Genomic DNA, 21,840 nt, shown 5'->3' with positions numbered 1-21,840 from the left:
TGGGCGGTTTTCAAACTTGGACGATCTCACCGCAGCACCAACTCCCATGTCTGTTGGCAGAAATAGACATTAGCAACTTCCCAATATAGTCAACACTCAATATGGGGTCTGAAGTTTCTCAGTAAGTTTGTATAGTTTCACATCGGTTCAAAGTGAGCTAGGTTTATCGTCATTGAAACAACATTGGGAAGCAGGTGTACAAGCATTAAGATCTTGTGGGACTCGCCTCAACAATGGCCTCCATTGGACTAACTGGCCGAAGTCCAGGTTGGTGGAGCTTGTTCACATATCCACCTGCAGGGAGAACTTATCGTTAGCCACACGTCTAGAAACCGTAATTGAAGATAAAAAAGTCCCATCAAGGTTGGTCAGATTAAAAGTTGGCATCAATATAAATCAGTCATATGCTTGTCTATTGGATAATCATCACTTCAATCCCTCATTATATTCTTTTAGTGAAAAACTGAACACTCACCAGTCAACTATGCAGCCATCAACCTTTTTCTGTCACCGCAGCATCAACTCCCATGTCTGTTGGCAGAAATGGACATAAGAAACTTCCCCATATAGTCAACACTCAATATGGGGTCTGAAGTTTCTCAGTAAGTTTGTATAGTTTCACATCGGTTCAAAGTGAGCTAGGTTTATCGTCATTGAAACAACATTGGGAAGCAGGCGTACAAGCATTAAGATCTTGTGGGACTCGCCTCAACAATGGCCTCCATTGGACTAACTGGCTGAAGTCCAGGTTGGTGGAGCCAGTTCACATATCCACCTGCAGAGAGAACTTGTCGTTAGCCACACGTCTAGAAACCGTAGTTGAAGATGAAAAAGTCCCATCAAGGTTGGTCAGATTAAAAGTTGGCATCAATATAAATCAGCCATATGCTTGTCTATTGGATAATCATCACTTCAAACTTCAATTATATTCTTTTAGTGAAGAACTGAACACTCACCAGTCAACTATGCAGCCATCAACCTTTTTCTGTCCATACTGTGAGAAAAATGAGATTTTAAAAATCACGTCAAGTCTAACTGAACAGAGTTGAGCTCCATTGGGTTACTCAGAATCTGGTAAAGAAGTTTCTTCAAAGTGTGACTCGGTAAAAGCGTTGAAGATCATCATCGTAGCGTGGACATGGTCAAATACTAGCCCACTCCAATGTCTTAATTACCTCGAATTTTAGCCTTCATTGCTCCACCTATGTAGAGAAAGAAACAGTGTTAAATATATTCTCAAAAATACATTTTGATCTCAAGCATACATTTTGCTACTCAGAATATTTTACGTTTTCCACAAAATATTCAGTGAGAGAGTTCAATAGCATCACGGTAGCAGTCAAGCTAGGTTCATGGACGACCACATCCAAGCCCACTTAACCCGTTATAAACTTCAATATACCTTTGTAGTGAGCAGTAAGGCAGTGTTCCTCTTCCACCCGAGACCCTAAAACAGAATGAACACATTAACGCGTTGCAGACTCCATTGGTTCTGGCACAGCCCAACACGTGCTAGGCCGATGGAATGCCACGTTGTCTTCGTCAGGTTTATGCAAAGAACTGAGCAGCGAGTGTCTCCATTCAGAATAAATACGGTGCATTCACAGTCATTCAGAACAGGTCTGTGAAAGTTATCATCACTTGGGAGACAGCGCCAATAGCAGCGACGGCGTTACACAACGCTATTATTCAGTAATTACTCACGAGCATGCCAAGAAAATAACCGGACAAAACCACAACGCCGATTTTGAAATATTAAACATGATTGCATCGGTCACCGGTTAATGTATGTGGATGTTATTAACACTACATTTACTTTCATCTCCGTTATAAAGGCGACCCAACTTACAAATTCCGTCTTGATCACCAACAAACATGCATGTGATCACGTTTAACAGTTAACCAGCTGCTTAGTCTGTCATTATGTTGGTTCAGAGTGTGTAACAATCAGTCATGAATCTTCAGACTGGGGCGGTAAAATGCAACATCCTTCTATAGAGCCATGGAGTGTTTTGTGATATGAACGTCAACATACCAAGATGACCCAGATCTGGGTTTGAGGACGCCAGTCACAGGACAAGTCTCGGTCCTAGGAAAGCAACGGACAAAATGCAGGAACTCTTCAGAGGCCATTTAAGTTGTTCATACGCAAAAAAACATTTGACATCATGATCAGATTTTTTCTCAGTCATTTGCACAACTAGACCCTCCCACGGGATTCCAAGAGGTCACCTTACACCTGATACAGGGTTCTCAGTGCCGTCAAGGGCCAAGGGGGAGGTACGAGGCTCTAGATTGCACATGTTCGACGGTTTTAGTGCAACATACATCATCATTTCACTTCTTTAGTGGTTGAAGCACTGTCAAATGCACAAACCTGCGTTAATGGAACAGAATCAGCACCGTCCCCACACCTTAGTGAAGGCACATGGCAGACATTTAAGAAACATCTGCCATAGCCACGGGATTGAGGCAGCGTGTGACGTTATGGTAAACGTGACCATCCCGAACATCCACATGACCAGAATCTGATGGAAAGAAAGGCTGTTAGTGATAACGTGGATCAAAGTAAACCAGCAGTTTATGTCCGTAGTTATGGAGGATCAGAGTGTGTACCAATCAGTCATGAATCTTCAGACTGGGGCGGTAAAATGCAACATCATTCTATAGAGCCATGGAGTGTTTTGTGATATGAACGTCGACATACCATGTTGGTCCAGATCTGGGTTTGAGGACTCGAGTGTGGCAGATCACTGGACCAGTCTAGCGCAGAGGAACCCTGGAGATTAAAAAAAGAGAAGCAAAACCTTAATAAGGCACTTCAGGTCTTATGCATGACACAGTTCTATAGAGACACCATTCAGACAGTTGCAACCACAACAGGTTATCCCCTTGCTGCCTTGGCACCAGTGGGTTCACCTTCTCAGGTTCTGGCGTTGACCCAAGGCGTAAGACATGTACGGGTGTCATCATTAATGAAACTAAATGCATTCAAATTACAGCCATTAATGAGCGTGATAGGGAATGGCCACCGTTAGTGACCAATGTGAGGAGGGGGAGGGTCCTAGAGAAGCGACTAAATCAAACGTTCCTAAACGTCAGAGAAGGAGAAAAATTCAATACCTGCTACGTGGGTTTGAACAATGAGCAAGCCACCTATTGACTCGTTCTTCCGACCTGCGGCTACTGTACTCCAATGCCAGTGAGAGTCCTGCACGGGGTCTTAATTTGCAAATCAGTGTCCACCCGAACCCGCAATATTTAAAACCGCATCGGACCCTTGTTCCGACAGCTGCACGAATTACATTTCAAACCCGACCTGCTATAAACTGATAGACGCCCGACCCGCACCCGAAGGAAAATTAGACGCATTAGATGGAACGTCGGGGAATTACACCCATCTGGTGTTCGGCGCGGTGCTTAATATTGCTGTGCAAAAAGTCACATCAGCCACGTGTGATGGTTTTTGTTGACTCCTCCGCTCCTGAAAAACATATCGAGCACCGGAGAAGTCTCGCTCACAATCGCAAAACCCACGGTTTTGAGGCGACCGACCCGACCCACACCCGCGTCCGACAGCGTCCCTACAACTAAATTGTAAAAAGTCACTGAAGTAATTTTTTTGGCCGTAGTTTCCATATGCTAAAGACGTTTCTAGTTCAGCGTCATGCAGGCTGTGTTCAGTAAAATAAACAGCGATCTTTTCGCCGCATGTAGGCCTATCTACCTACACCCACATTGAAATAATTTTGATGTTGATGGCAGAGTTGTTGAAATAAACTGATTGAATTCATTAAAGCATAAAAGCCTCTCCCTGCATCCTTGTGTATGCTTGTATACGAGGTACGTGTCTGGGTGCGTTTGTGGGGGGGGTTAGGGTTTGTTTCCCTGGCACAAAAGTGGGAATAATTAAACAAAAAAACATCGGTATCGGCTATTGGTTAAATTGTTATCTTAAACATCGGTATCTGCCCAGAATTTAACAATCGGTGCATCCCTAGATGGGCCCCTAAAATTAGGTGCCCCATTACTCCTATTGAAAAAAGTTTGACTGGAGCCCTGCAGCAACACCCAGTCTCCTCACACCCACCTTGGTTGGAGTAGAAGTAGTCTCTGGACACCAGCGCCAAAACACCTAAAGAAAAATAATGGGTTGAGGCGTTGATAGAAATGGTCTCAAAAACCCAGAGGAATAGCTAGGCCCAAATCAGGTTAGGTTCCTCATCAGTAATTCAGACGAACGAGATTCTAAATTATGATCATCATTTCAAGCAGATTATGAAAAATATTATTACAAAAGTGAATCCTCACCAACAAATGTGGGCGGTTTTCAAACTAGGACGATCTCACCGCAGCCTCAACTCCCATGTCTGTTGGCAGAAATGGACATAAGCAACTTCCCCATACAGTCAACACTCAATATGGGGTCTGAAGTTTCTCAGTAAGTTTGTATAGTTTCACATCGGTTCAAAGTGAGCTAGGTTTATCGTCATTGAAACAACACGGTGAAGCAAGTGTACAAGCATTAAGATCTTGTGGGACTCGCCTCAACAATGGCCTCCATTGGATAAACTGGCCGAAGTCCAGGTTTGTGGAGCTAGTTCACATATCCACCTGCAGGGAGAACTTGTCGTTAGCCACACGTCTAGAAACCGTAGTTCAAGATGAAAAAGTCCCATCAAGGTTGGTCAGATTAAAAGTTGGCATCACTATAAATCAGCCATATGCTTGTCTATTGGATAATCATCACTTCAACCCCTCATTATATTCATTTAGTGAAAAACTGAACACTCACCAGTCGACTATGCAGCCAGCTTCCTTGTACTGTCCATACTACATCAGTGTAGCGTGGACATGGTGAAATACCAGCCAACTCCAATTGCTTTATTACCTTGGATCTACCCTTCATTGTCCAACCTATGTAGAGAAAAGCAACAGTATTAAACATTACATTCTCAAAGTCCATTTAGATCTCAAGCATACACTTAGCTACTCTGAATGTTTTACGTTTTCCACAAAATATTCAGTGAGAGAGTTCAATAGCTTCACGGTAGCATTCAAAGTAGGTTGCATGGACGACCAATTCCATGCCCACTTAACCCGTTAAAAACTTCTATATACCTTTGTAGTCAGCAGGTAGGCAGTGTTCCGCTTCCATCCGAGAACCTAAACAGAAGAAACAAATTAACGCGGTGCAGACTCCATTGCTTCTGCTTCAATCTACACAGCCCAACACGTGCTAGGCCGAAGCACTCCCACGTGTCTTGGGCAGGTTATGCAAAGAACTGAGCGGTGAATGTCTCCATTCAGAATAAATATGGTGCATTCACAGTCATTCAGAACAGGTCTGTGAAAGTTATCATCACTTGGAGACAGCACAAATAGAAGCGACGGTGTTAGACGACGCTATACTTCATAAGATTACGAACAAGAATGCCACGAAATAGCCAGAAACACCACAACGCAGAATTTGAAATATTATACAGGATTGCATCGGTTTCAGGTTAAAGTCTGTTGAGGTTATATTAAGCAATGCAAATTGAGTTATACCGCCGTTATAAGGGGACTCCACTTACCAACGCCTTCATGAAGTTAGACGGAACTACAACCTCTGGTGGTTCTATGATACGTCCATGCTGATCCATAATGCTGATGCACGATAAGCTACTTCTTCTTTTATTAGTTACTGGTGATCTACAGGCCTTTCGGAGTTCTGCTGCCACCTACGGTTCATTCAGAGAATACATTTATTGTTTGCTGAACAAAAAACTCGTGGCATTTCTGCCACAATCTGGATACTATGAAATGCCTCCTTGTAACTTCGGGAAGAAAAAAGATAAATGGCGATTTTAATTTCAAAGGGAAAACCTCTTACGTTGGAGATCAACTTGATAGGGTGACACTGAAATAAAACCTGTTGCAATTTGTCCACCGAAATTAACTTCTCATCCCGTAAATGCATATTGGCGTTAATTTTCTATAAAGCCATACAGCTTTAAACTCGTTTTATATTTGGTCTCGTATAGAGTTTTGGGCTGCAATATTTCATTTGGGAGAGGCAAGGATAGTGAAAGTAGAGTTGACAAAGGCAACTACTAGAATGTATAGAAAAATCATACATTTCCATATTTGACATTAACCTCATTACTTGTATGAACCGAAACACTGTTTCTAATGTTTAACCATTACCTTTGTACTCAAGTTAAATGGACCTCACAGCAGTCACCCAACCTGGCAGATGTCATAACACTAATATGAGGATCCTTGACCTCACTTTCCAAAAACTCGTCTTCCTCTACTGAAAAACTATTTTACCGAGTTTGTTGCATTTCATATATATATATTGTTACGAGTTTGTTGCATTTCAACTACGTCCGCACTCCTTATGAGATGCAAAATGTTTAATAAAAACATGTTATTTCTTAGTGAAAGTTACAAATAAGGTACTGAAGGATGAGGACCAAAATACTGCTTAACATGAGAAGCAATCACATCAGTCCTCCTTATCCACAATCAGTTCGATAGACAAGCATAAACCGGTTTCAAAGTTTTTTATTGAAAATCACTCCATGAGCCCAACGATGTGGAAGTTGCAGACATGAAGGAGGGTGGCCATATTGTAGACAACACTTCCAGCAGCACTGCAGTGACCTGAAGAGGACAGACTTATGTTAGACTGGACCAATCACCAGCAACGTTCAGGCTGCCAATAACGAGCGAATCAGGGTTGTAAACCAATCAGTCATGAATGTTCAGACTGGGGCGGTAATAATAAGTCATCATGTGCTTCATTGAGTTTAGTTACAGTGACACCTCAACATACCTACCAGTAAGAAGCACCCACAGGATCCAGACCACCTGGAAACAACAAACACGTTAGTGATCACGTGTATCACAGTAAACCAGCTGCTTAAGTCTGTCGTTATGGAGGATCAGAGTGTGTACCAATCAGTCATGAATCTTCAGACTGGGGCGGTAAAATAAAACATCATTCTATAGAGCCATGGAGTGTTTTATGATATGAACATCAACCTACCATGATGATCCAGATCTGGGTTTGAGGACTGCAGTGTGGCAGATGGACACTAGACCAGTCTAGCTCCTAGGAAAAGATCATTTAGGAACTCTTAAGTGACAAGTTTTTCAAGCTAAGTACAGTAGGCACCATGATGATCAGAAAGAAAATCTGACAACTAGCTCCTCCCACAGGAATCCAAGAGGTCACCTTACACCTGACAGGGTTCTCAGTGCCTTCAGGGGCCAACAGGGAGGGACGCAACTAGATTGCACATTTTCGACTGGAGGATGCTCATCATTACATTTCTCAAATGGTTGAAGCACTGTCAAATGCAAACCTTTGTTCATGGAAAGACGTCAGTACCATCCACACACCCCAGTGAAGGCCCATGGTGTGTGAACATATGGTTAACGCCCCCGAAACGTCCACCATCTGGAGGAAACAAAGGCCCGTTAGTGATCATGTTTATCGCATTAAAAAAGTCTGTCGTTATGGAGGGCCAGAGTGTGTACCAATCAGTCATGAATTTTCAGACTGGGGCGGTAAAATACAACATCATTCTATAGAGCCACGGAGTGTTTTATGATATGAACTTCCACATACCATGATCATCCAGATTAGAGGACGCCAGTGTGGCAGATCAACACTGGACCAGTCTTGCTCCTAGGAAAAAGACAATTTAGGAAGCCTTTAGAGGCCATTGAAGTGGTCCATGCGCAAAGTCCCTTTGGCATTATGATCAGATTTTTTTTTCAGTCTAATGCACAACTAGACCTCCCCACGGGATTCCAAGAGGTCACCTTACACCTGATACAGGGTTCTCAGTGCCATCAAGGGCCAACAGGGAGGCTCTACTCACTAGATTGCACATGTTACTGTACTGTTATTGTTGACTTCTTCATTTCATTTAAATGGTTGCAGCACTGTCAATGCACCAACCTGCCTTCATGGAAAGACGTCAGCACCGTCCGACACCCTGCCCGTGGCAGACATTTTAGAAACATCTGCCATGGCCACGGGATTGAGACGGCATCCGTCGTTGTGGTTAGCGTGACTACCCCAATAACTGGAGGAAACAAAGGCCTGTTAGTGATCATGTTTATCGCAGTAAACCAGCTGCTTAAGTCTGTCGTTATGGAGGATCAGAGTGTGTACCAATCAGTCATGAATCTTCAGACTGGGGCGGTAAAATAAAACATCATTCTATAGAGCCATGGAGTGTTTTATGATATGAACGTCAACCTACCATGATGATCCAGATCCAGATATGAGGACTCGCAGATAAACACTGGCCCAGTCCTGCTCCTAGGTAAAAGACAATTTAGGAAGCCTTTAGAGGCCATTTAAGTGGTCCATGCACAAAGTCCCTTTGGCATTATGATCAGATTTATTTTTTTCAGTCTAATGCACAACTAGACCTCCCCACGGGATTCCAAGAGGTCACCTTACACCTGATACAGGGTTCTCAGTGCCATCAAGGGCCAACAGGGAGGCCATGTTCACTAGATTGCACATGTTACTGTGTCAGAACACTCAAATCATCATTTCATTTAAATGGTTGCAGCACTGTCAATGCACCAACCTGCCTTCCTGGAAAGACGTCAGCACCGTCCGACACCCTGGTGAAGGCCCGTGGGAGCCATTTTAGAAACATCTGCCATGGCCATGGGATTGAGGCAGCATCGGTCGTTGTGGTTAGCGTGACTGCCCTGATAACTGGAGGAAACAAAGGCCTGTTAGTGATCATGTTTATCGCAGTAAACCAGCTGCTTAAGTCTGTCGTTATGGAGGATCAGAGTGTGTACCAATCAGTCATGAATCTTCAGACTGGGGCGGTAAAATACAACATCATTCTATCAAGCCATGGAGTGTTTTGTGATATGAACGTCAACCTACCATGATGATCCAGATCCGAGGATGCCAGTGTGGCAGATCAACACTGGACTAGTCCTGCTCCTAGGTAAAAGACAATTTAGGAAGCCTTTAGAGGCCATTTAAGTGGTCCATGCGCAAAGTCCTTTTGGCATTATGATCAGACGTACTTTTTTCAGTCTAATGCACAACTAGACCTCCCCACGGGATTCCAAGAGGTCACCTTACACCTGATACAGGGTTTTCAGTGCCATCAAGGGCCAACAGGGAGGCCATGTTCACTAGATTGTACATGTTACTGTATAGCCAAATCATCATTTCATTTAAATGGTTGCAGCACTGTCAATGCACCAACCTGCCTTCATGGAAAGACGTCAGCACCGTCCGACACCCTGGTGAAGGCCCGTGGGAGCCATTTTAGAAACATCTGCCATGGCCATGGGATTGAGACGGCATCCGTCGTTGTGGTTAGCGTGACTGCCCCGATAACTGGAGGAAACAAAGGCCTGTTAGTGATCATGTTTATCGCAGTAAACCAGCTGCTTAAGTCTGTCGTTATGGAGGATCAGAGTGTGTACCAATCAGTCATGAATCTTCAGACTGGGGCGGTAAAATGCAACATCATTCTATAGAGCCATGGAGTGTTTTGTGATATGAAAGTCAACCTACCATGTTGACCCAGATCTGGGTTTGTAGACGCCAGTGAGGCAGATCACTGGACCAGTCTAGCGCAGAGGAACCCTAGAGATTAAAAAGAAAAAGAAAAACCTTAATAAGGCACTTCAGGTCTTATGCATGACAGTTCTATAAAGACACCATTCAGACAGTTGCAACCACAACAGGTTATCCCCTTGCTGCCTTGGCACCAGTGGGTTCACCTTCTCAGGTTCTGCCGTTGACCCAAGGCGCAAGACATGTACGGGAAATCATTTTGATGTTGAATGTTGTTGGCGCAGTTGTTTGCATAAACGGATTGATTTCATTAAAGCATAAAAGCCTCTCGCTGTGTCCTTGTGTATGCTTGTATACGAGGTACGCTTTTGCGTTTGTGGGGGGGTTAGGGTTTGTTTCCCTGGCACAAAAGTGGGAATAATTAAACAAAAAAACAACGGTAACGGCTATTGGTCAAATTGTTATCTTAAACATAGTTTTCTGCCCAGAATTTCACAATCGGTGCATCCCTAGATGCGACCCTAAAATTGTCAGTTAGGTGCCACATTACTCCTATTGAAAAAAAGTTTGACTGGAGCCCTGCAGCAACACCCAGTCTCCTCACACCCACCTTGGTTGGAGTAGAAGTAGTCTCTGAACACCAGCGCCAAGACACCTAAAGAAAAATGATGGGTCGAGGCGTTGACAGAAATGGTCCTAAAAACCCCAGCAGATTAGCTTGGCCCGAATCAGGTTAGGTTCCTCATCAGTAATTCAGACGAACGAGATTCTAATTTATGATCATCTTTTCAAGCAAACTATAAAAAAAATATAACAAAAATAAATCCTCACCTTCAAATGTGGGCGGTTTTTAAACTATGACGATCTCACCGCAGCACCAACTCCCATGTCTGTTGGCAGAAATAGACATTAGCAACTTCCCACTATAGTCAACACTCAATATGGGGTCTGAAGTTTCTCAGTAAGTTTGTATAGTTTCACATCGGTTCAAAGTGAGCTAGGTTTATCGTCATTGAAACAACACGGTGAAGCAAGTGTACAAGCATTAAGATCTTGTGGGACTCACCTCAACAATGGCCTCCATTGGCCTAACTGGCCAAAGTCCAGGTTTGTGAAGCTAGATCACATTTCCACCTGCAGGGAGAACTTATCGTTAGCCACACATCTAGAAACCGTAATTGAAGATAAAAAAGTCCCATCAAGGTTGGTCAGATTAAAAGTTGGCATCACTATAAATCAGCCATATGCTTGTCTATTGGATAATCATCACTTCAATCCCTCATTTTATTCCGTTAGTGAAAAATCTGAACACTCACCAGTCAACTATGCAGCCATCATCCTTTTTCTGTCCATACTGTCTGAGAAAAATGAGATTTTAAAATCACGTCAAGTCTAACTGAACAGAGTTGAGCTCCATTGGGTTACTCAGAATCTGGTAAAGAAGTTTCTTCAAAGTGTGACTCGGTAAAAGCGTTGAAGATCATCATCGTAGCGTGGACATGGTCAAATACTAGCCCACTCCAATGTCTTAATTACCTCGGATTTTAGCCTTCATTGCACAACCTATGCAGAGAAAGAAACAGTGTTAAATATATTCCCAAAAATACATTTTGATCTCAAGCATACATTTTGCTACTCAGAATATTTTACGTTTTCCACAAAATATTCAGTGAGAGAGTTCAATAGCATCACGGTAGCAGTCAAGCTACGTTCATGGACGACCACATCCAAGCCCACTTAACCCGTTGTAAACGTCAATATACCTTTGTAGTGAGCAGTAAGGCAGTGTTCCTCTTCCACCTGAGAACCTAAAACAGAATGAACACATTAACGCGTTGCAGACTCCATTGGTTCTGACACAGCCCAACGTGCTAGGCCGATTGAATCCCACGATGTCTTCGTCAGGTTTATGCAGAGAACTGAGCGGCGAGTGTCTCCATTCAGAATAAATACGGTGCATTCACAGTCATTCAGAACAGGTCTGTGAAAGTTATCATCACTTGGAGACAGCGCCAATAGCAGCAAAGGCGTTTCACAACGCTATTATTCAGTAATTACTCACGAGCATGCAAAGAAAATAACCTGACAAAACCACAACGCCGATTTTGAAATATTAATCATGATTGCATCGGTCACCGGTTAATGTATGTGGAGGTTATTAACACTACATTTACTTTCATCTCCGTTATAAGGCGAACCAACTTCTTAATTTCGTCTTGATCACCAACAAACATGCATGTGATCATGATTAACAGTTAACCAGCTGCTTAGTCTGTCATTATGGCGGAGTGTGTAACAATCAGTCGTGAATCATCAGACAGGGGCGTTACAATTCTAGAGCCATGGAGTGTTTTGTGATATGAACGTCAACATACCAAGATGACCCAGAACTGGGTTTGAGGACGCCAGTCACAGGACAAGTCTAGGTCCTAGGAAAGCAACAGAAAAATGCAGGAACTCTTTAGAGGCCATTTAAGTTGTTCATACGCAAAAACAACATTTGACATCATGATCAGATTTATTTTTCAGTCAAATGCACAACTAGACCCTCCCACGGGATTCCAAGAGGTCACCTTACACCTGATACAGGGTTCTCAGTGCCGTCAAGGGCCAACAGGGAGGTTGAACAACTAGATTGCACATGTTTGACGGTTTTGGTTGTAACATCCATCATCATTTCACTTCTAAAGTGGTTTAAGCACTGTCAAATGCACAAACCTGCGTTAATGGAACAGAGTCAGCACCGTCCCCACACCTTAGTGAAGGCCCATGGCAGACATTTAAGAAACATCGTGTGACGTTATGGTCAACGTGACCGCCCCGAACATCCACATGACCAGAGTCTGGTGGAAAGAAAGGCTGTTAGTGATAACGTGGATCAAAGTAAACCAGCTGCTTAAGTCCGTCGTTATGGAGGATCAGAGTGTGTACCAATCAGTCATGAATCTTCAGACTGGGGCGGTAAAATGCAACATCATTCTATAGAGCCATGGAGCGTTTTGTGATATGAACGTCGACCTACCATGTTGGCCCAGATCTGGGTTTGCAGACGCCAGTGTGGCAGATCACTGGAACAGTCTAGCTCCGAGGAACCCGAGAAAAAGAAGAAGAAAAAAGCAAAACCATAATCAGGCACTTCATGTCTTATGCATGACACAGTTCTATAGAGACACCAATCAGACAGTTGCAACCACAACATGTTATCCCCTTGCTGCCTTGGCACCAGTAAGACATGTACGGGTGTCGTCATTAATGAAACTAAATGCATTCAAATTAAAGCCATTAACAACTGCATACATGCAGCACAGGGCTCTAGACTGCGACCAAAGTTTGAGTGCGAATGAATTTTACATCTGGTCACACTTGTGCGTCTAGTAAATTTGCCCTTTTTTATTTTAACACATTACACGTGGAAGGGATGCGACAATAAATCCGATATCTGCAGCAGTCCAATGAGCGCGAGAAGGATAGGGAATGGCCACTGTTAGTGGCCAATGTGAGGAGGGGGAGGGTCTTAGAACCACCTAAATCGAACGTGCCTAAACGTCCAAGAAGGAGAAAGATTCAATACCTGCTACGTGGGTTTGAACAATGAGCAAGCCAACTATTGACTCGTTCTTCCGACCTGCGGCTACTGTGCTCCAATGCCAGTGAGAGTCCTGCACGGGGTCTTAATTTGCAAAACCGTGTCCACCCGAATCCGCAATACTTAAAACCGCATCGGACCCTTTTTCCGACAGCTGCACGAATTACATTCCACACCCGACCTGCTATAAACTGACAGACCCCCGACCCGCACCCGAAGGAAAATTAGACGCAATAGATGGATCGTCGGGGAATTACACCATCTGGTGTTTGGCCCGGTGCTTCATATTGCTGTGCAAAAAGGCACATCATCCACGTGTGATGGTTTTAGTCGACTCCTCCGCTCCTGAAAAACATATCGAGCACTGGAGAAGTCTCGCTCACAATCGCAAAAAACGCGGTTTTGAAGCGACCGACCCGACCTGCACCCGTGTCCGACAGCGTGTCCCTACAACTAAATTGTAAAAAGTCACTGAAGTAATTTTTTTGGCCAGTTTCCATATGCTAAAGACGTGTCTAGTTCAGAGTCATGCAGGCTGTGTTCAGTAAAATAAACAGCAATCTTTTGGCCGCATGTAGGCCCATCTACCTACTCCCACATTTAAATAATTTTGATGTTGAATGTTGATGGCGCAGTTGTTGAAATAAACGGGATTGATTTCATTAAAGCATAAAAGCCTCTCGCTGCGTTCTTGTGTATGCTTGTATACGAGGTACGTGTCGTTTGTGGGGAGTTAGGGTTTGTTTCCCTGGCACAAAAGTGGGAATAATTAAACAAAAAAACATTGGTATCGGCCCAGAATTTCACAATCGGTGCATCCCCAGATGCGCCCCTAAAATTTTCAGTTAGGTGCCACATTACTCCTCTTGAAAAAGGTGACTGGAGCCCTGCAGTAACACCCAGTCTTCTGACACCCACCTTGGTTGGAGTAGAAGTAGTCTCTGGACACCAGCGCCAAGACACCTAAAGAAAAATGATGGGTTGATAGAAATGGTCTCAAAAACCCAGCAGAATAGATAGGCCCGAATCAGGTTAGGTTCCTCATCAGTAATTCAGACGAACGAGATTCTAAATTATGATCATCATTTCAAGCAGATTATGAAAAATATTACAAAAGTGAATCCTCACCAACAAATGTGGACGGTTTTCAAACTAGGACGATCTCACCGCAGCATCAACTCCCATGTCTGTTGGCAGAAATGGACATAAGCAACTTCCCAATATAGTCAACACTCAATATGGGGTCTGAAGTTTCTCAGTAAGTTTGTATAGTTTCACATCGGTTCAAAGTGAGCTAGGTTTATCGTCATTGAAACACGGTGAAACAAGTGTACAAGCATTTAGATCATGTGGAACTCGCCTCAACAATGGCCTCCATTGGACAAACTGGCCGAAGTCCAGGTTTGTGGAGCTAGTTCACATATCCACCTGCAGGGAGAACTTGTCGTTAGCCACACGTCTAGAAACCGTAGTTTAAGATGAAAAGTCCCATCAAGGTTGGTCAGATTAGAAGTTGGCATCACTATAAATCAGCCATATGCTTGTCTATTGGATAATCATCACTTCAACCCCTCATTATATTCATTTTGTGAAAAACTGAACACTCACCAGTCGATTATGCAGCCAGCTTCCTTGTACTGTCCATACTACATCAGTGTAGCGTGGACATGGTGAAATACCAGCCAACTCCAATTGCTTTATTACCTTGGATTTACCCTTCATTGTCCAACCTATGTAGAGAAAAGCAACAGTATTAAACATTATATTCTCAAAGTCCATTTAGATCTCAAGCATACACTTAGCTACTCTGAATGTTTTACGTTTTCCACAAAATATTCAGTGAGAGTTCAATAGCTTCACGGTAGCATTCAAAGTAGGTTGCATGGACGACCAATTCCATGCCCACTTAACCCGTTAAAAACTTCTATATACACCTTTGTAGTCGGCAGGTAGGCAGTGTTCCGCTTCCATCCGAGAACCTAAACAGAAGAAACAAATTAACGCGGTGCAGACTCCATTGCTTCTGCTTCAATCTACACAGCCCAACACGTGCTAGGCCGAAGCACTCCCACGTGTCTTGGGCAGGTTTATGCAAAGAACCGAGCGGCGAATGTCTCCATTCAGAATAAATATGGTGCATTCACAGTCATTCAGAACAGGTCTGTGAAAGTTATCATCACTTGGAGACAGCACAAATAGAAGCGACGGTGTTAGACGACGCTATACTTCATAAGATTACGAACAAGAATGCCACGACATAGCCAGAAACACCACAACGCAGAATTTGAAATATTATACAGGATTGCATCGGTTAAAGTCTGTTGAGGTTATATTAAATTGAGTTATACCGCCGTTGTAAGGGGACTCCACTTACCAACGCCTTCATGAAGTTAGACGGAACTACAACCTCTGGAGGTTCTATGATACGTCCATGCTGATGCACGATAAGCTACTTCTTCTTCTTTTATTAGTTACTGGTGTTCTACAGGCCTTTCGGCGTTCTGCTGCCACCTACGGTTCATTCAGAGAATACATTTATTTTTTGTTTGCTCAACAAAAAACGTTCTCTGGCATTTCCGCCACAATCTGGACACTATGAAAGTGACTCCTTGTAACTTCGGGGGAAAAAAAGATAAATGGCTATTTTAATTTCAAAGGGAAAAACTCTTACGTTGGAGATCAACTTGATAGGGTGACACTGAAATAAAACCTGTTTCAATTTGTCCACCGAAATTAACGTCCCATCCTACAACTCATTTCGTAATTGCAAATAGACGTTATTTTATATAAAGCCAGCTTTTAACACGTTTTATTTTTGGTCTCGTATAGGGTTTTGGGCTCCAATTTTATTTGGTGGGCGAGACATCGATAGTGAAAGTGGACTAGGGCAACCAATTTAATGTATAGAAAAATCATACATTTCCATATTTGACATTAACCTCATTCCTTGTATGAACCGTAACCAATTTCTAATGTTTGACGATTACCGTTGTACTCAAGTTAAATGGACCTCACAGCAGTCACCCAACCTGGCAGATGTTATGACACTAATATTTGAGGATCCTTGACCTCACTTTCCAAAAACTTGTCTTCCTCTGTACTGAAACACTATTTTACCCTGCGATTTTGTCCCATTTCAACTACGTCCGCACTCCTTATAAGATGCAAAATATTAAAAACATATAATTTCTTAGTGAAATAGTAACAAAGGTACTGAAGGATGAGGACCAAAATACCCCAATGATATTCTGCTTGCTGCGGTATTTACTGCCGTTAGTTGGGCTAGTTGTCTCGTGTTTTTTTCTTCACCTTTGGTTGGTAGCTCAGTAGCCAGCGTGCTTACAAGTTTGGTTTGGACAGGGGCTTCTGAATATGTGTTTTCCTTGGATTTTGGCACAAGGGATTATAACATCTGATCCTGTGTATTAATGAATAACATGAGAAGCAATCACATCAGTCCCCCTTATCCACAATCAGTTCGATAGACAAGCATAAACCGGTTTCAAAGTTTTTTATTGAAAATCACTCCATGAGCCCAACGATGTGGAAGTTGCAGACATGAAGGAGGGCGGCCATATTGTAGACAACACTTCCAGCAGCACTGCAGTGACCTGAAGAGGACAGACTTATGTTAGACTGGACCAATCACCAACAACGTTCATGCTGGCAATAACGAGCGAATCAGGGTTGTAAACCAATCAGTCATGAATGTTCAGACTGGGGCGGTAATAATAAGTCATCATGTGCTTCATTGAGTTTAGTTACAGTGACACCTCAACATACCTTCCAGTAAGAAGCACCCACAGGATCCAGACCACCTGGAAAGAACAAACACGTTAGTGATCACGTGTATCGCAGTAAACCAGCTGCTTAAGTCGGTCGTTATGGAGGATCAGAGTGTGTACCAATCAGTCATGAATCTTCAGACTGGGGCGGTAAAATTAAACATCATTCTATAGAGCTACGGAGTGTTTTATGATATGAACTTCCACATACCATGATCATCCAGATTAGAGGACGCCAGTGTGGCAGATCAACACTGGCCCAGTCTTGCTCCTAGGAAAAAGACAATTTAGGAAGCCTTTAGAGGCCATTGAAGTGGTCCCTGCGCAAAGTCTCTTTGGCATCATGATCAGATTTATTTTTTTCAGTCTAATGCACAACTAGACCTCCCCACGGGATTCCAAGAGGTCACCTTACACCTGATACAGGGTTCTCAGTGCCATCAAGGGCCAACAGGGAGACTGCAAACTAGATTGCATATGTTACTGTCCATCATCTGTCACATCATCATTTCATTTAAATGGTTGCAGCACTGTCAATGCACCAACCTGCCTTCATGGAAAGACGTCAGCACCGTCCGACACCCTGGTGAAGGCCCGTGTGAGCCATTTTAGAAACATCTGCCATGGCCACGGGATTGAGACGGCATGTGTCGTTGTGGTTAGCGTGACTGCCCTGATAACTGGAGGAAACAAAGGCCTGTTAGTGATCACGTGTATCACAGTAAACCAGCTGCTTAAGTCTGTCGTTATGGAGGATCAGAGTGTGTACCAATCAGTCATGAATCTTCAGACTGGGGCGGTAAAATACAACATCATTCTATAGAGCCATGGAGCGTTTTGCGATATGAACGTCAACATACCATGATGATCCAGATCCGAGGATGCCAGTGTGGCAGATCAACACCGGCCCAGTCTTGCTCCTAGGAAAAAGACAATTTAGGAAGCCTTTAGAGGCCATTGAAGTGGTCCATGCGCAAAGTCCCTTTGGCATTATGATCTGATTTTTTTTTCAGTCTAATGCACAACTAGACCCTCCCCACGGGATTCCAAGAGGTCACCTTACACCTGATACAGGGTTCTCAGTGCCATCAAGGGCCAACAGGGAGGTTTAAACACTAGATTGCACATGTTACTGATCTGTTACGGTTGTCTTCATCATTTCATTTCATTTAAATGGTTGCAGCACTGTCAATGCACCAACCTGCCTTCATGGAAAGACGTCGGCACCGTCCGACACCCTGCCCGTGGCAGACATTTTAGAAACATCTGCCATGGCCACGGGATTGAGACGGCATCCGTCGTTGTGGTTAGCGTGACTGCCCCAATAACTGGAGGAAACAAAGGCCTGTTAGTGATCATGTTTATCGCAGTAAACCAGCTGCTTAAGTCTGTCGTTATGGAGGATCAGAGTGTGTACCAATCAGTCATGAATCTTCAGACTGGGGCGGTAAAATACAACATCATTCTATAGAGCCACGGAGTGTTTTGCGATATGAATGTCAACATACCATGATGACCCAGATGTTTTAAGGACACCAGGGTAGCAGATGAACACTGGACCAGTCTAGGAACCCTAGAACGAAAAAGGTAGCAACACCTTAATAAAGCCCCATACGTCTGCATGACACCCAGGTTCATAGAGACACCATTCAGACGGTTGCAACCGCAACAGGTTATCCCCTTGCTGCCTTGGCACCAGTGGGTTCACCTTCTCAGGTTCTGGCGTTGACCCAAGGCGTAAGACATGTGCGGGTGTCATCATTAAGGAGACTAATTGCATTCAATTACAGCCATTAAGCAACACCCAGTCTTCTCACACCCACCTTGGTTAGAGTAGAAGTAGTCTCTAAACACCAGCGCCATGACACCTAAAGCAAAATGAGATGGTTAGGCTTTGACAGAAATGGTCCCATTAATCCAGCAGATTACCTAGGCCTGAGTCAGGTTAGGTTTCTCATCAGTAATTCAGACGAACGAGATTCTAATTTATGATCATCATTTCAAGCCGACTGATATACTTATTTTTTTACAAATACGAATCCTCACCTTTAATTATGGGCGGTTTTCAAACTAGGACAATCTCAACACACCACCAACTCCCATGTCCTCCATCAACTCTCATGTCTGTTGGCAGAAATAGACATTAGCAACTTTCCAATATAGTCCCATTCATATGGAATCTGAAGTTTCTCAGTAAGTTTGTATAGTTTCACATCGGTTCAAAGTGAGCTAGGTTTATCGTCATTGAAACACGGTAAAGTTGACTAGCATTAAGATCTTGTGGGACTCACCTCAACAATGTCCTCCATTGGACAAACTGCCCGAAGTCCAGGTTTATGAATCTATTTCACATTCCCACCTGCAGAGAGAACTTGTTAGCCACACTACTAGAAAATGTAGTTAACATGAAACATTCTCCTTGAGGTTAATCAGATTAAAACTTGGCATCACTAAAAATCAGCCATATGCTTGTCTATTGGATAATCATCACTACACCCCGTCATTTTATTCAGTTAGTAAAAAAGGGAACACTCACCATTCTAGGCAGCCATCATCCTTGTTCTGTCCATACAGTCTGTGAGAAAAAGGGGATTTTAAATCTCGTCAAGTCTTTTTGAAGTGAGGTGGGCTCCGTTGGGTTACTCAGAATCTGGTTAAGAAGTTTCTTCAAAGTTGGATTCGGCAAGAGAGAGTTCAAAGATCATCATTGTAGCGTGGACAATGGGCTAATACCATCAAACTCCAATGGCTCCAATACCTTCGAATAGGTCTGCATTGTCCAACCTATGTAAAGAAATCAACAGTATTCAACATTATATCATCAAAGCCCATTTAGACCTCAAACACATACTTCGCTACTCAGAATATTTTACGTTTTCCACAAAATATTCAGTGAGAGAGTTCAATAACATCACGGTAGCAATCAACCCAGGTTGCATGGACGTCTACTTCCAAGCCCACTTAACAAGTTCCATTTACCTTTGGCGTTTGCCGTAAGGTAGTGTTCGGCTTCCATCTGAGAAGAAAAAAGTAACTCATTAACTGCAGTCTACAGAGCACAACACGTGCTAGTCGTTTTGGGCAGGTTTATGTAAAGAACTGAGCGGCCAGGGTCTCCATTCAGGATAAATATGGTGCATTCACAGTCATTCAGAACAGGTCTGTGAAGTTATCATCATTATAAGAGACACCGAAAATGGCCGCAGCAGTGACACCCAATCTCGGCTTAAAAGGTGCCGATACTCCCATTAAAAATATCACGCGTTAAATGTAGGACACTGGTTACAAAACGCATAAAATTAATGTTCTGTGGAAAACGATCACATTTAGCCCGTCGATGGCCATGGATGGTTACGTGTTGTGTGAAACATCCACCACTGGTAGTGCTTATTGGACAACCGCCAAGTACGCTTTAACTGAAGCAAGCCGTACTACAGTGCAAGTACTATTGACTTCAAATGTACAACAAAGACTAAACCAAAGATAACTTGAATATCTAATCCTACTAAAAAAATAAATGGTCTTCGCTTGACTATGAACTTACCTTAACGGAAGGCTTGCAGGAGTGGAAAGAGCAATGGCGGCATCAGATATTTATACCTCCCTCTTCCCAGCCCCGCCCTCTACCATTCTTCTTCCTTTTCTTTTCTTGGTAGCCTAGACACCTTATACGGGGTATTATTGCCTCCTACTGTTTATCTAGAGAAGGTACATTTGGCATTTCGAGTAAAGGGATTAGAAATAACGTTCTAGCATCCAGCTTTGTGGTCCTAAAGTAGCCTACTGAAAGAGATTTTATCTGATGGATTTTGTCCCAGGAGAGATTTTGCAGAGAATGTGTCAGCTCCAATTTCTGCCAATACCTTAAACATGAACTTCCTGATTTGTAAATTCTAAATGACACTTTGTTTGAATGTTTCTGATCCCCACATGCTACCCACATACCATTCAGAAGTTTCCCTACTAAATGTATCTCCAATCCTATACAGTGTCCCAATCTCAATGTAATGTACACCTTCCTCCGTCATGTACCTGGTAGGGCTACGTCTTCTCCAATCTACTTTCTCCTGGATTGGATATGAATGTTGTTCCCTTTTAATTTATGACCACTCAATACATATAATATGGATGAAAACCAACCTTTATTTAAAAGAATACATCAATATTCCTGACAGATATACAATATTATTCACACATGCACATATCAACAAAACATTCCCCGCCGTCTCAATGTAGTTGCGGTCACTCATCCCAGCGTTGCGCTGTCGTCATGTCTGCCGCTGCCGTCCTCCACCAACCGACTCATTGGCCGCGGTGCATCTTGGGTAGTGTAGTCCCCACTGCTGGCGTCTTCCCACAGTGAAGGGTGGTTGATCTGCTGGTCCAAAGGCCTGCTGGTCAGACCCCTAGAGAGCCACGGATGAACGTGTCAGTTCCGGGAATGTCTTCCTTAAATAAATGTGTTGAAATTAGGCTACTCAGTGTAAGGCTCTGTATCAAGTCTCAGTTAAATCTAAAAGCACATCTATTTATCGATTTCAAGGACTCTAAGTTGACCTTGAGTGCGCTGAAAGGCATCACACAAATTATAGACATGATTGTTATTATTCATATTAGGAGTCTTTCAGTGGGACGAATGAGGCAGTCAGACCAGTAGGCTGAGATGGAAACGTATAGCAAGGACTTAGACCTAGGCTGGTTGTGAGTGGTGATGTGACTTTTGGTCAGCCATGAGCCTGGCCCCGCCAAAGAGAAGGGGCTTCGGGTTGGTTTGCCGGTCCGGTTGACTCCTGATTCCTAGTCGTGAACACATAATAAAATTGAATAGAGCAATGACGCATAGACCTTGTGTATGAAGTCACAGCTTCACTGTAACCACTATCTGTGTGAATGTGTTCTGCCTTTTG

The 21,840-nt window shown here is 43.3% G+C and overlaps 2 long non-coding RNA genes and 14 other non-coding genes across 29 annotated transcripts; all 16 read right to left on the bottom strand.

The window, feature by feature from the left end:
• Window positions 1–35: 35 nt before the first annotated feature.
• LOC130370220 (uncharacterized) lies at window positions 36–20,542 on the bottom strand. Of its 14 annotated transcripts, none has more exons than XR_008892967.1 (32): window positions 20,478–20,542; window positions 19,913–19,949; window positions 19,470–19,717; window positions 19,225–19,292; window positions 18,980–19,057; window positions 18,757–18,801; window positions 18,442–18,506; window positions 18,135–18,261; window positions 17,794–17,853; window positions 17,480–17,613; window positions 17,145–17,204; window positions 14,067–14,111; window positions 12,585–12,640; window positions 12,281–12,405; window positions 11,938–11,991; window positions 11,326–11,370; window positions 11,099–11,125; window positions 10,879–10,916; window positions 10,629–10,696; window positions 10,394–10,452; window positions 10,173–10,258; window positions 9,560–9,631; window positions 9,246–9,379; window positions 8,915–8,974; window positions 8,601–8,734; window positions 8,265–8,323; window positions 7,958–8,084; window positions 7,622–7,681; window positions 7,356–7,450; window positions 7,037–7,102; window positions 6,824–6,858; window positions 6,472–6,651 (listed from the first exon to the last, which is right to left on the bottom strand). It is a non-coding gene; the product is annotated as an uncharacterized LOC130370220 (long non-coding RNA). The 14 variants fall into 14 exon arrangements; XR_008892962.1 differs by having other exon boundaries at window positions 6,473–6,651; window positions 10,879–10,920; XR_008892963.1 differs by having other exon boundaries at window positions 6,473–6,651; window positions 6,828–6,858; window positions 10,879–10,920.
• LOC130370555 (small nucleolar RNA SNORD26) lies at window positions 1,271–1,336 on the bottom strand. The gene has a single exon (XR_008893049.1). It is a non-coding gene; the product is annotated as a small nucleolar RNA SNORD26 (small nucleolar RNA).
• On the bottom strand, window positions 2,598–2,668 carry LOC130370567 (small nucleolar RNA SNORD31). The gene has a single exon (XR_008893059.1). It is a non-coding gene; the product is annotated as a small nucleolar RNA SNORD31 (small nucleolar RNA).
• On the bottom strand, window positions 2,856–2,978 carry LOC130370572 (small nucleolar RNA SNORD22). Its single transcript, XR_008893063.1, has one exon. It is a non-coding gene; the product is annotated as a small nucleolar RNA SNORD22 (small nucleolar RNA).
• Window positions 4,544–5,732, bottom strand: LOC130370226 (uncharacterized). Its single transcript, XR_008892983.1, has 4 exons — window positions 5,577–5,732; window positions 5,122–5,166; window positions 4,796–4,917; window positions 4,544–4,614 (listed from the first exon to the last, which is right to left on the bottom strand). It is a non-coding gene; the product is annotated as an uncharacterized LOC130370226 (long non-coding RNA).
• LOC130370559 (small nucleolar RNA SNORD31) lies at window positions 6,927–6,997 on the bottom strand. Its single transcript, XR_008893052.1, has one exon. It is a non-coding gene; the product is annotated as a small nucleolar RNA SNORD31 (small nucleolar RNA).
• On the bottom strand, window positions 8,155–8,225 carry LOC130370558 (small nucleolar RNA SNORD31). Its single transcript, XR_008893051.1, has one exon. It is a non-coding gene; the product is annotated as a small nucleolar RNA SNORD31 (small nucleolar RNA).
• LOC130370561 (small nucleolar RNA SNORD31) lies at window positions 8,805–8,875 on the bottom strand. The gene has a single exon (XR_008893054.1). It is a non-coding gene; the product is annotated as a small nucleolar RNA SNORD31 (small nucleolar RNA).
• Window positions 9,450–9,520, bottom strand: LOC130370566 (small nucleolar RNA SNORD31). The gene has a single exon (XR_008893058.1). It is a non-coding gene; the product is annotated as a small nucleolar RNA SNORD31 (small nucleolar RNA).
• On the bottom strand, window positions 11,194–11,259 carry LOC130370554 (small nucleolar RNA SNORD26). The gene has a single exon (XR_008893048.1). It is a non-coding gene; the product is annotated as a small nucleolar RNA SNORD26 (small nucleolar RNA).
• LOC130370565 (small nucleolar RNA SNORD31) lies at window positions 12,475–12,545 on the bottom strand. Its single transcript, XR_008893057.1, has one exon. It is a non-coding gene; the product is annotated as a small nucleolar RNA SNORD31 (small nucleolar RNA).
• Window positions 17,035–17,105, bottom strand: LOC130370560 (small nucleolar RNA SNORD31). The gene has a single exon (XR_008893053.1). It is a non-coding gene; the product is annotated as a small nucleolar RNA SNORD31 (small nucleolar RNA).
• LOC130370564 (small nucleolar RNA SNORD31) lies at window positions 17,684–17,754 on the bottom strand. The gene has a single exon (XR_008893056.1). It is a non-coding gene; the product is annotated as a small nucleolar RNA SNORD31 (small nucleolar RNA).
• On the bottom strand, window positions 18,332–18,402 carry LOC130370562 (small nucleolar RNA SNORD31). The gene has a single exon (XR_008893055.1). It is a non-coding gene; the product is annotated as a small nucleolar RNA SNORD31 (small nucleolar RNA).
• On the bottom strand, window positions 18,578–18,700 carry LOC130370570 (small nucleolar RNA SNORD22). The gene has a single exon (XR_008893061.1). It is a non-coding gene; the product is annotated as a small nucleolar RNA SNORD22 (small nucleolar RNA).
• Window positions 19,788–19,853, bottom strand: LOC130370553 (small nucleolar RNA SNORD26). The gene has a single exon (XR_008893047.1). It is a non-coding gene; the product is annotated as a small nucleolar RNA SNORD26 (small nucleolar RNA).
• Window positions 20,543–21,840: the final 1,298 nt, after the last annotated feature.

This window comes from Gadus chalcogrammus, chromosome 17 (assembly GCF_026213295.1).
Source record: "Gadus chalcogrammus isolate NIFS_2021 chromosome 17, NIFS_Gcha_1.0, whole genome shotgun sequence".
Lineage (NCBI taxonomy): Eukaryota > Metazoa > Chordata > Actinopteri > Gadiformes > Gadidae > Gadus > Gadus chalcogrammus.
This window is presented reverse-complemented; position numbering and strand designations above follow the sequence as displayed.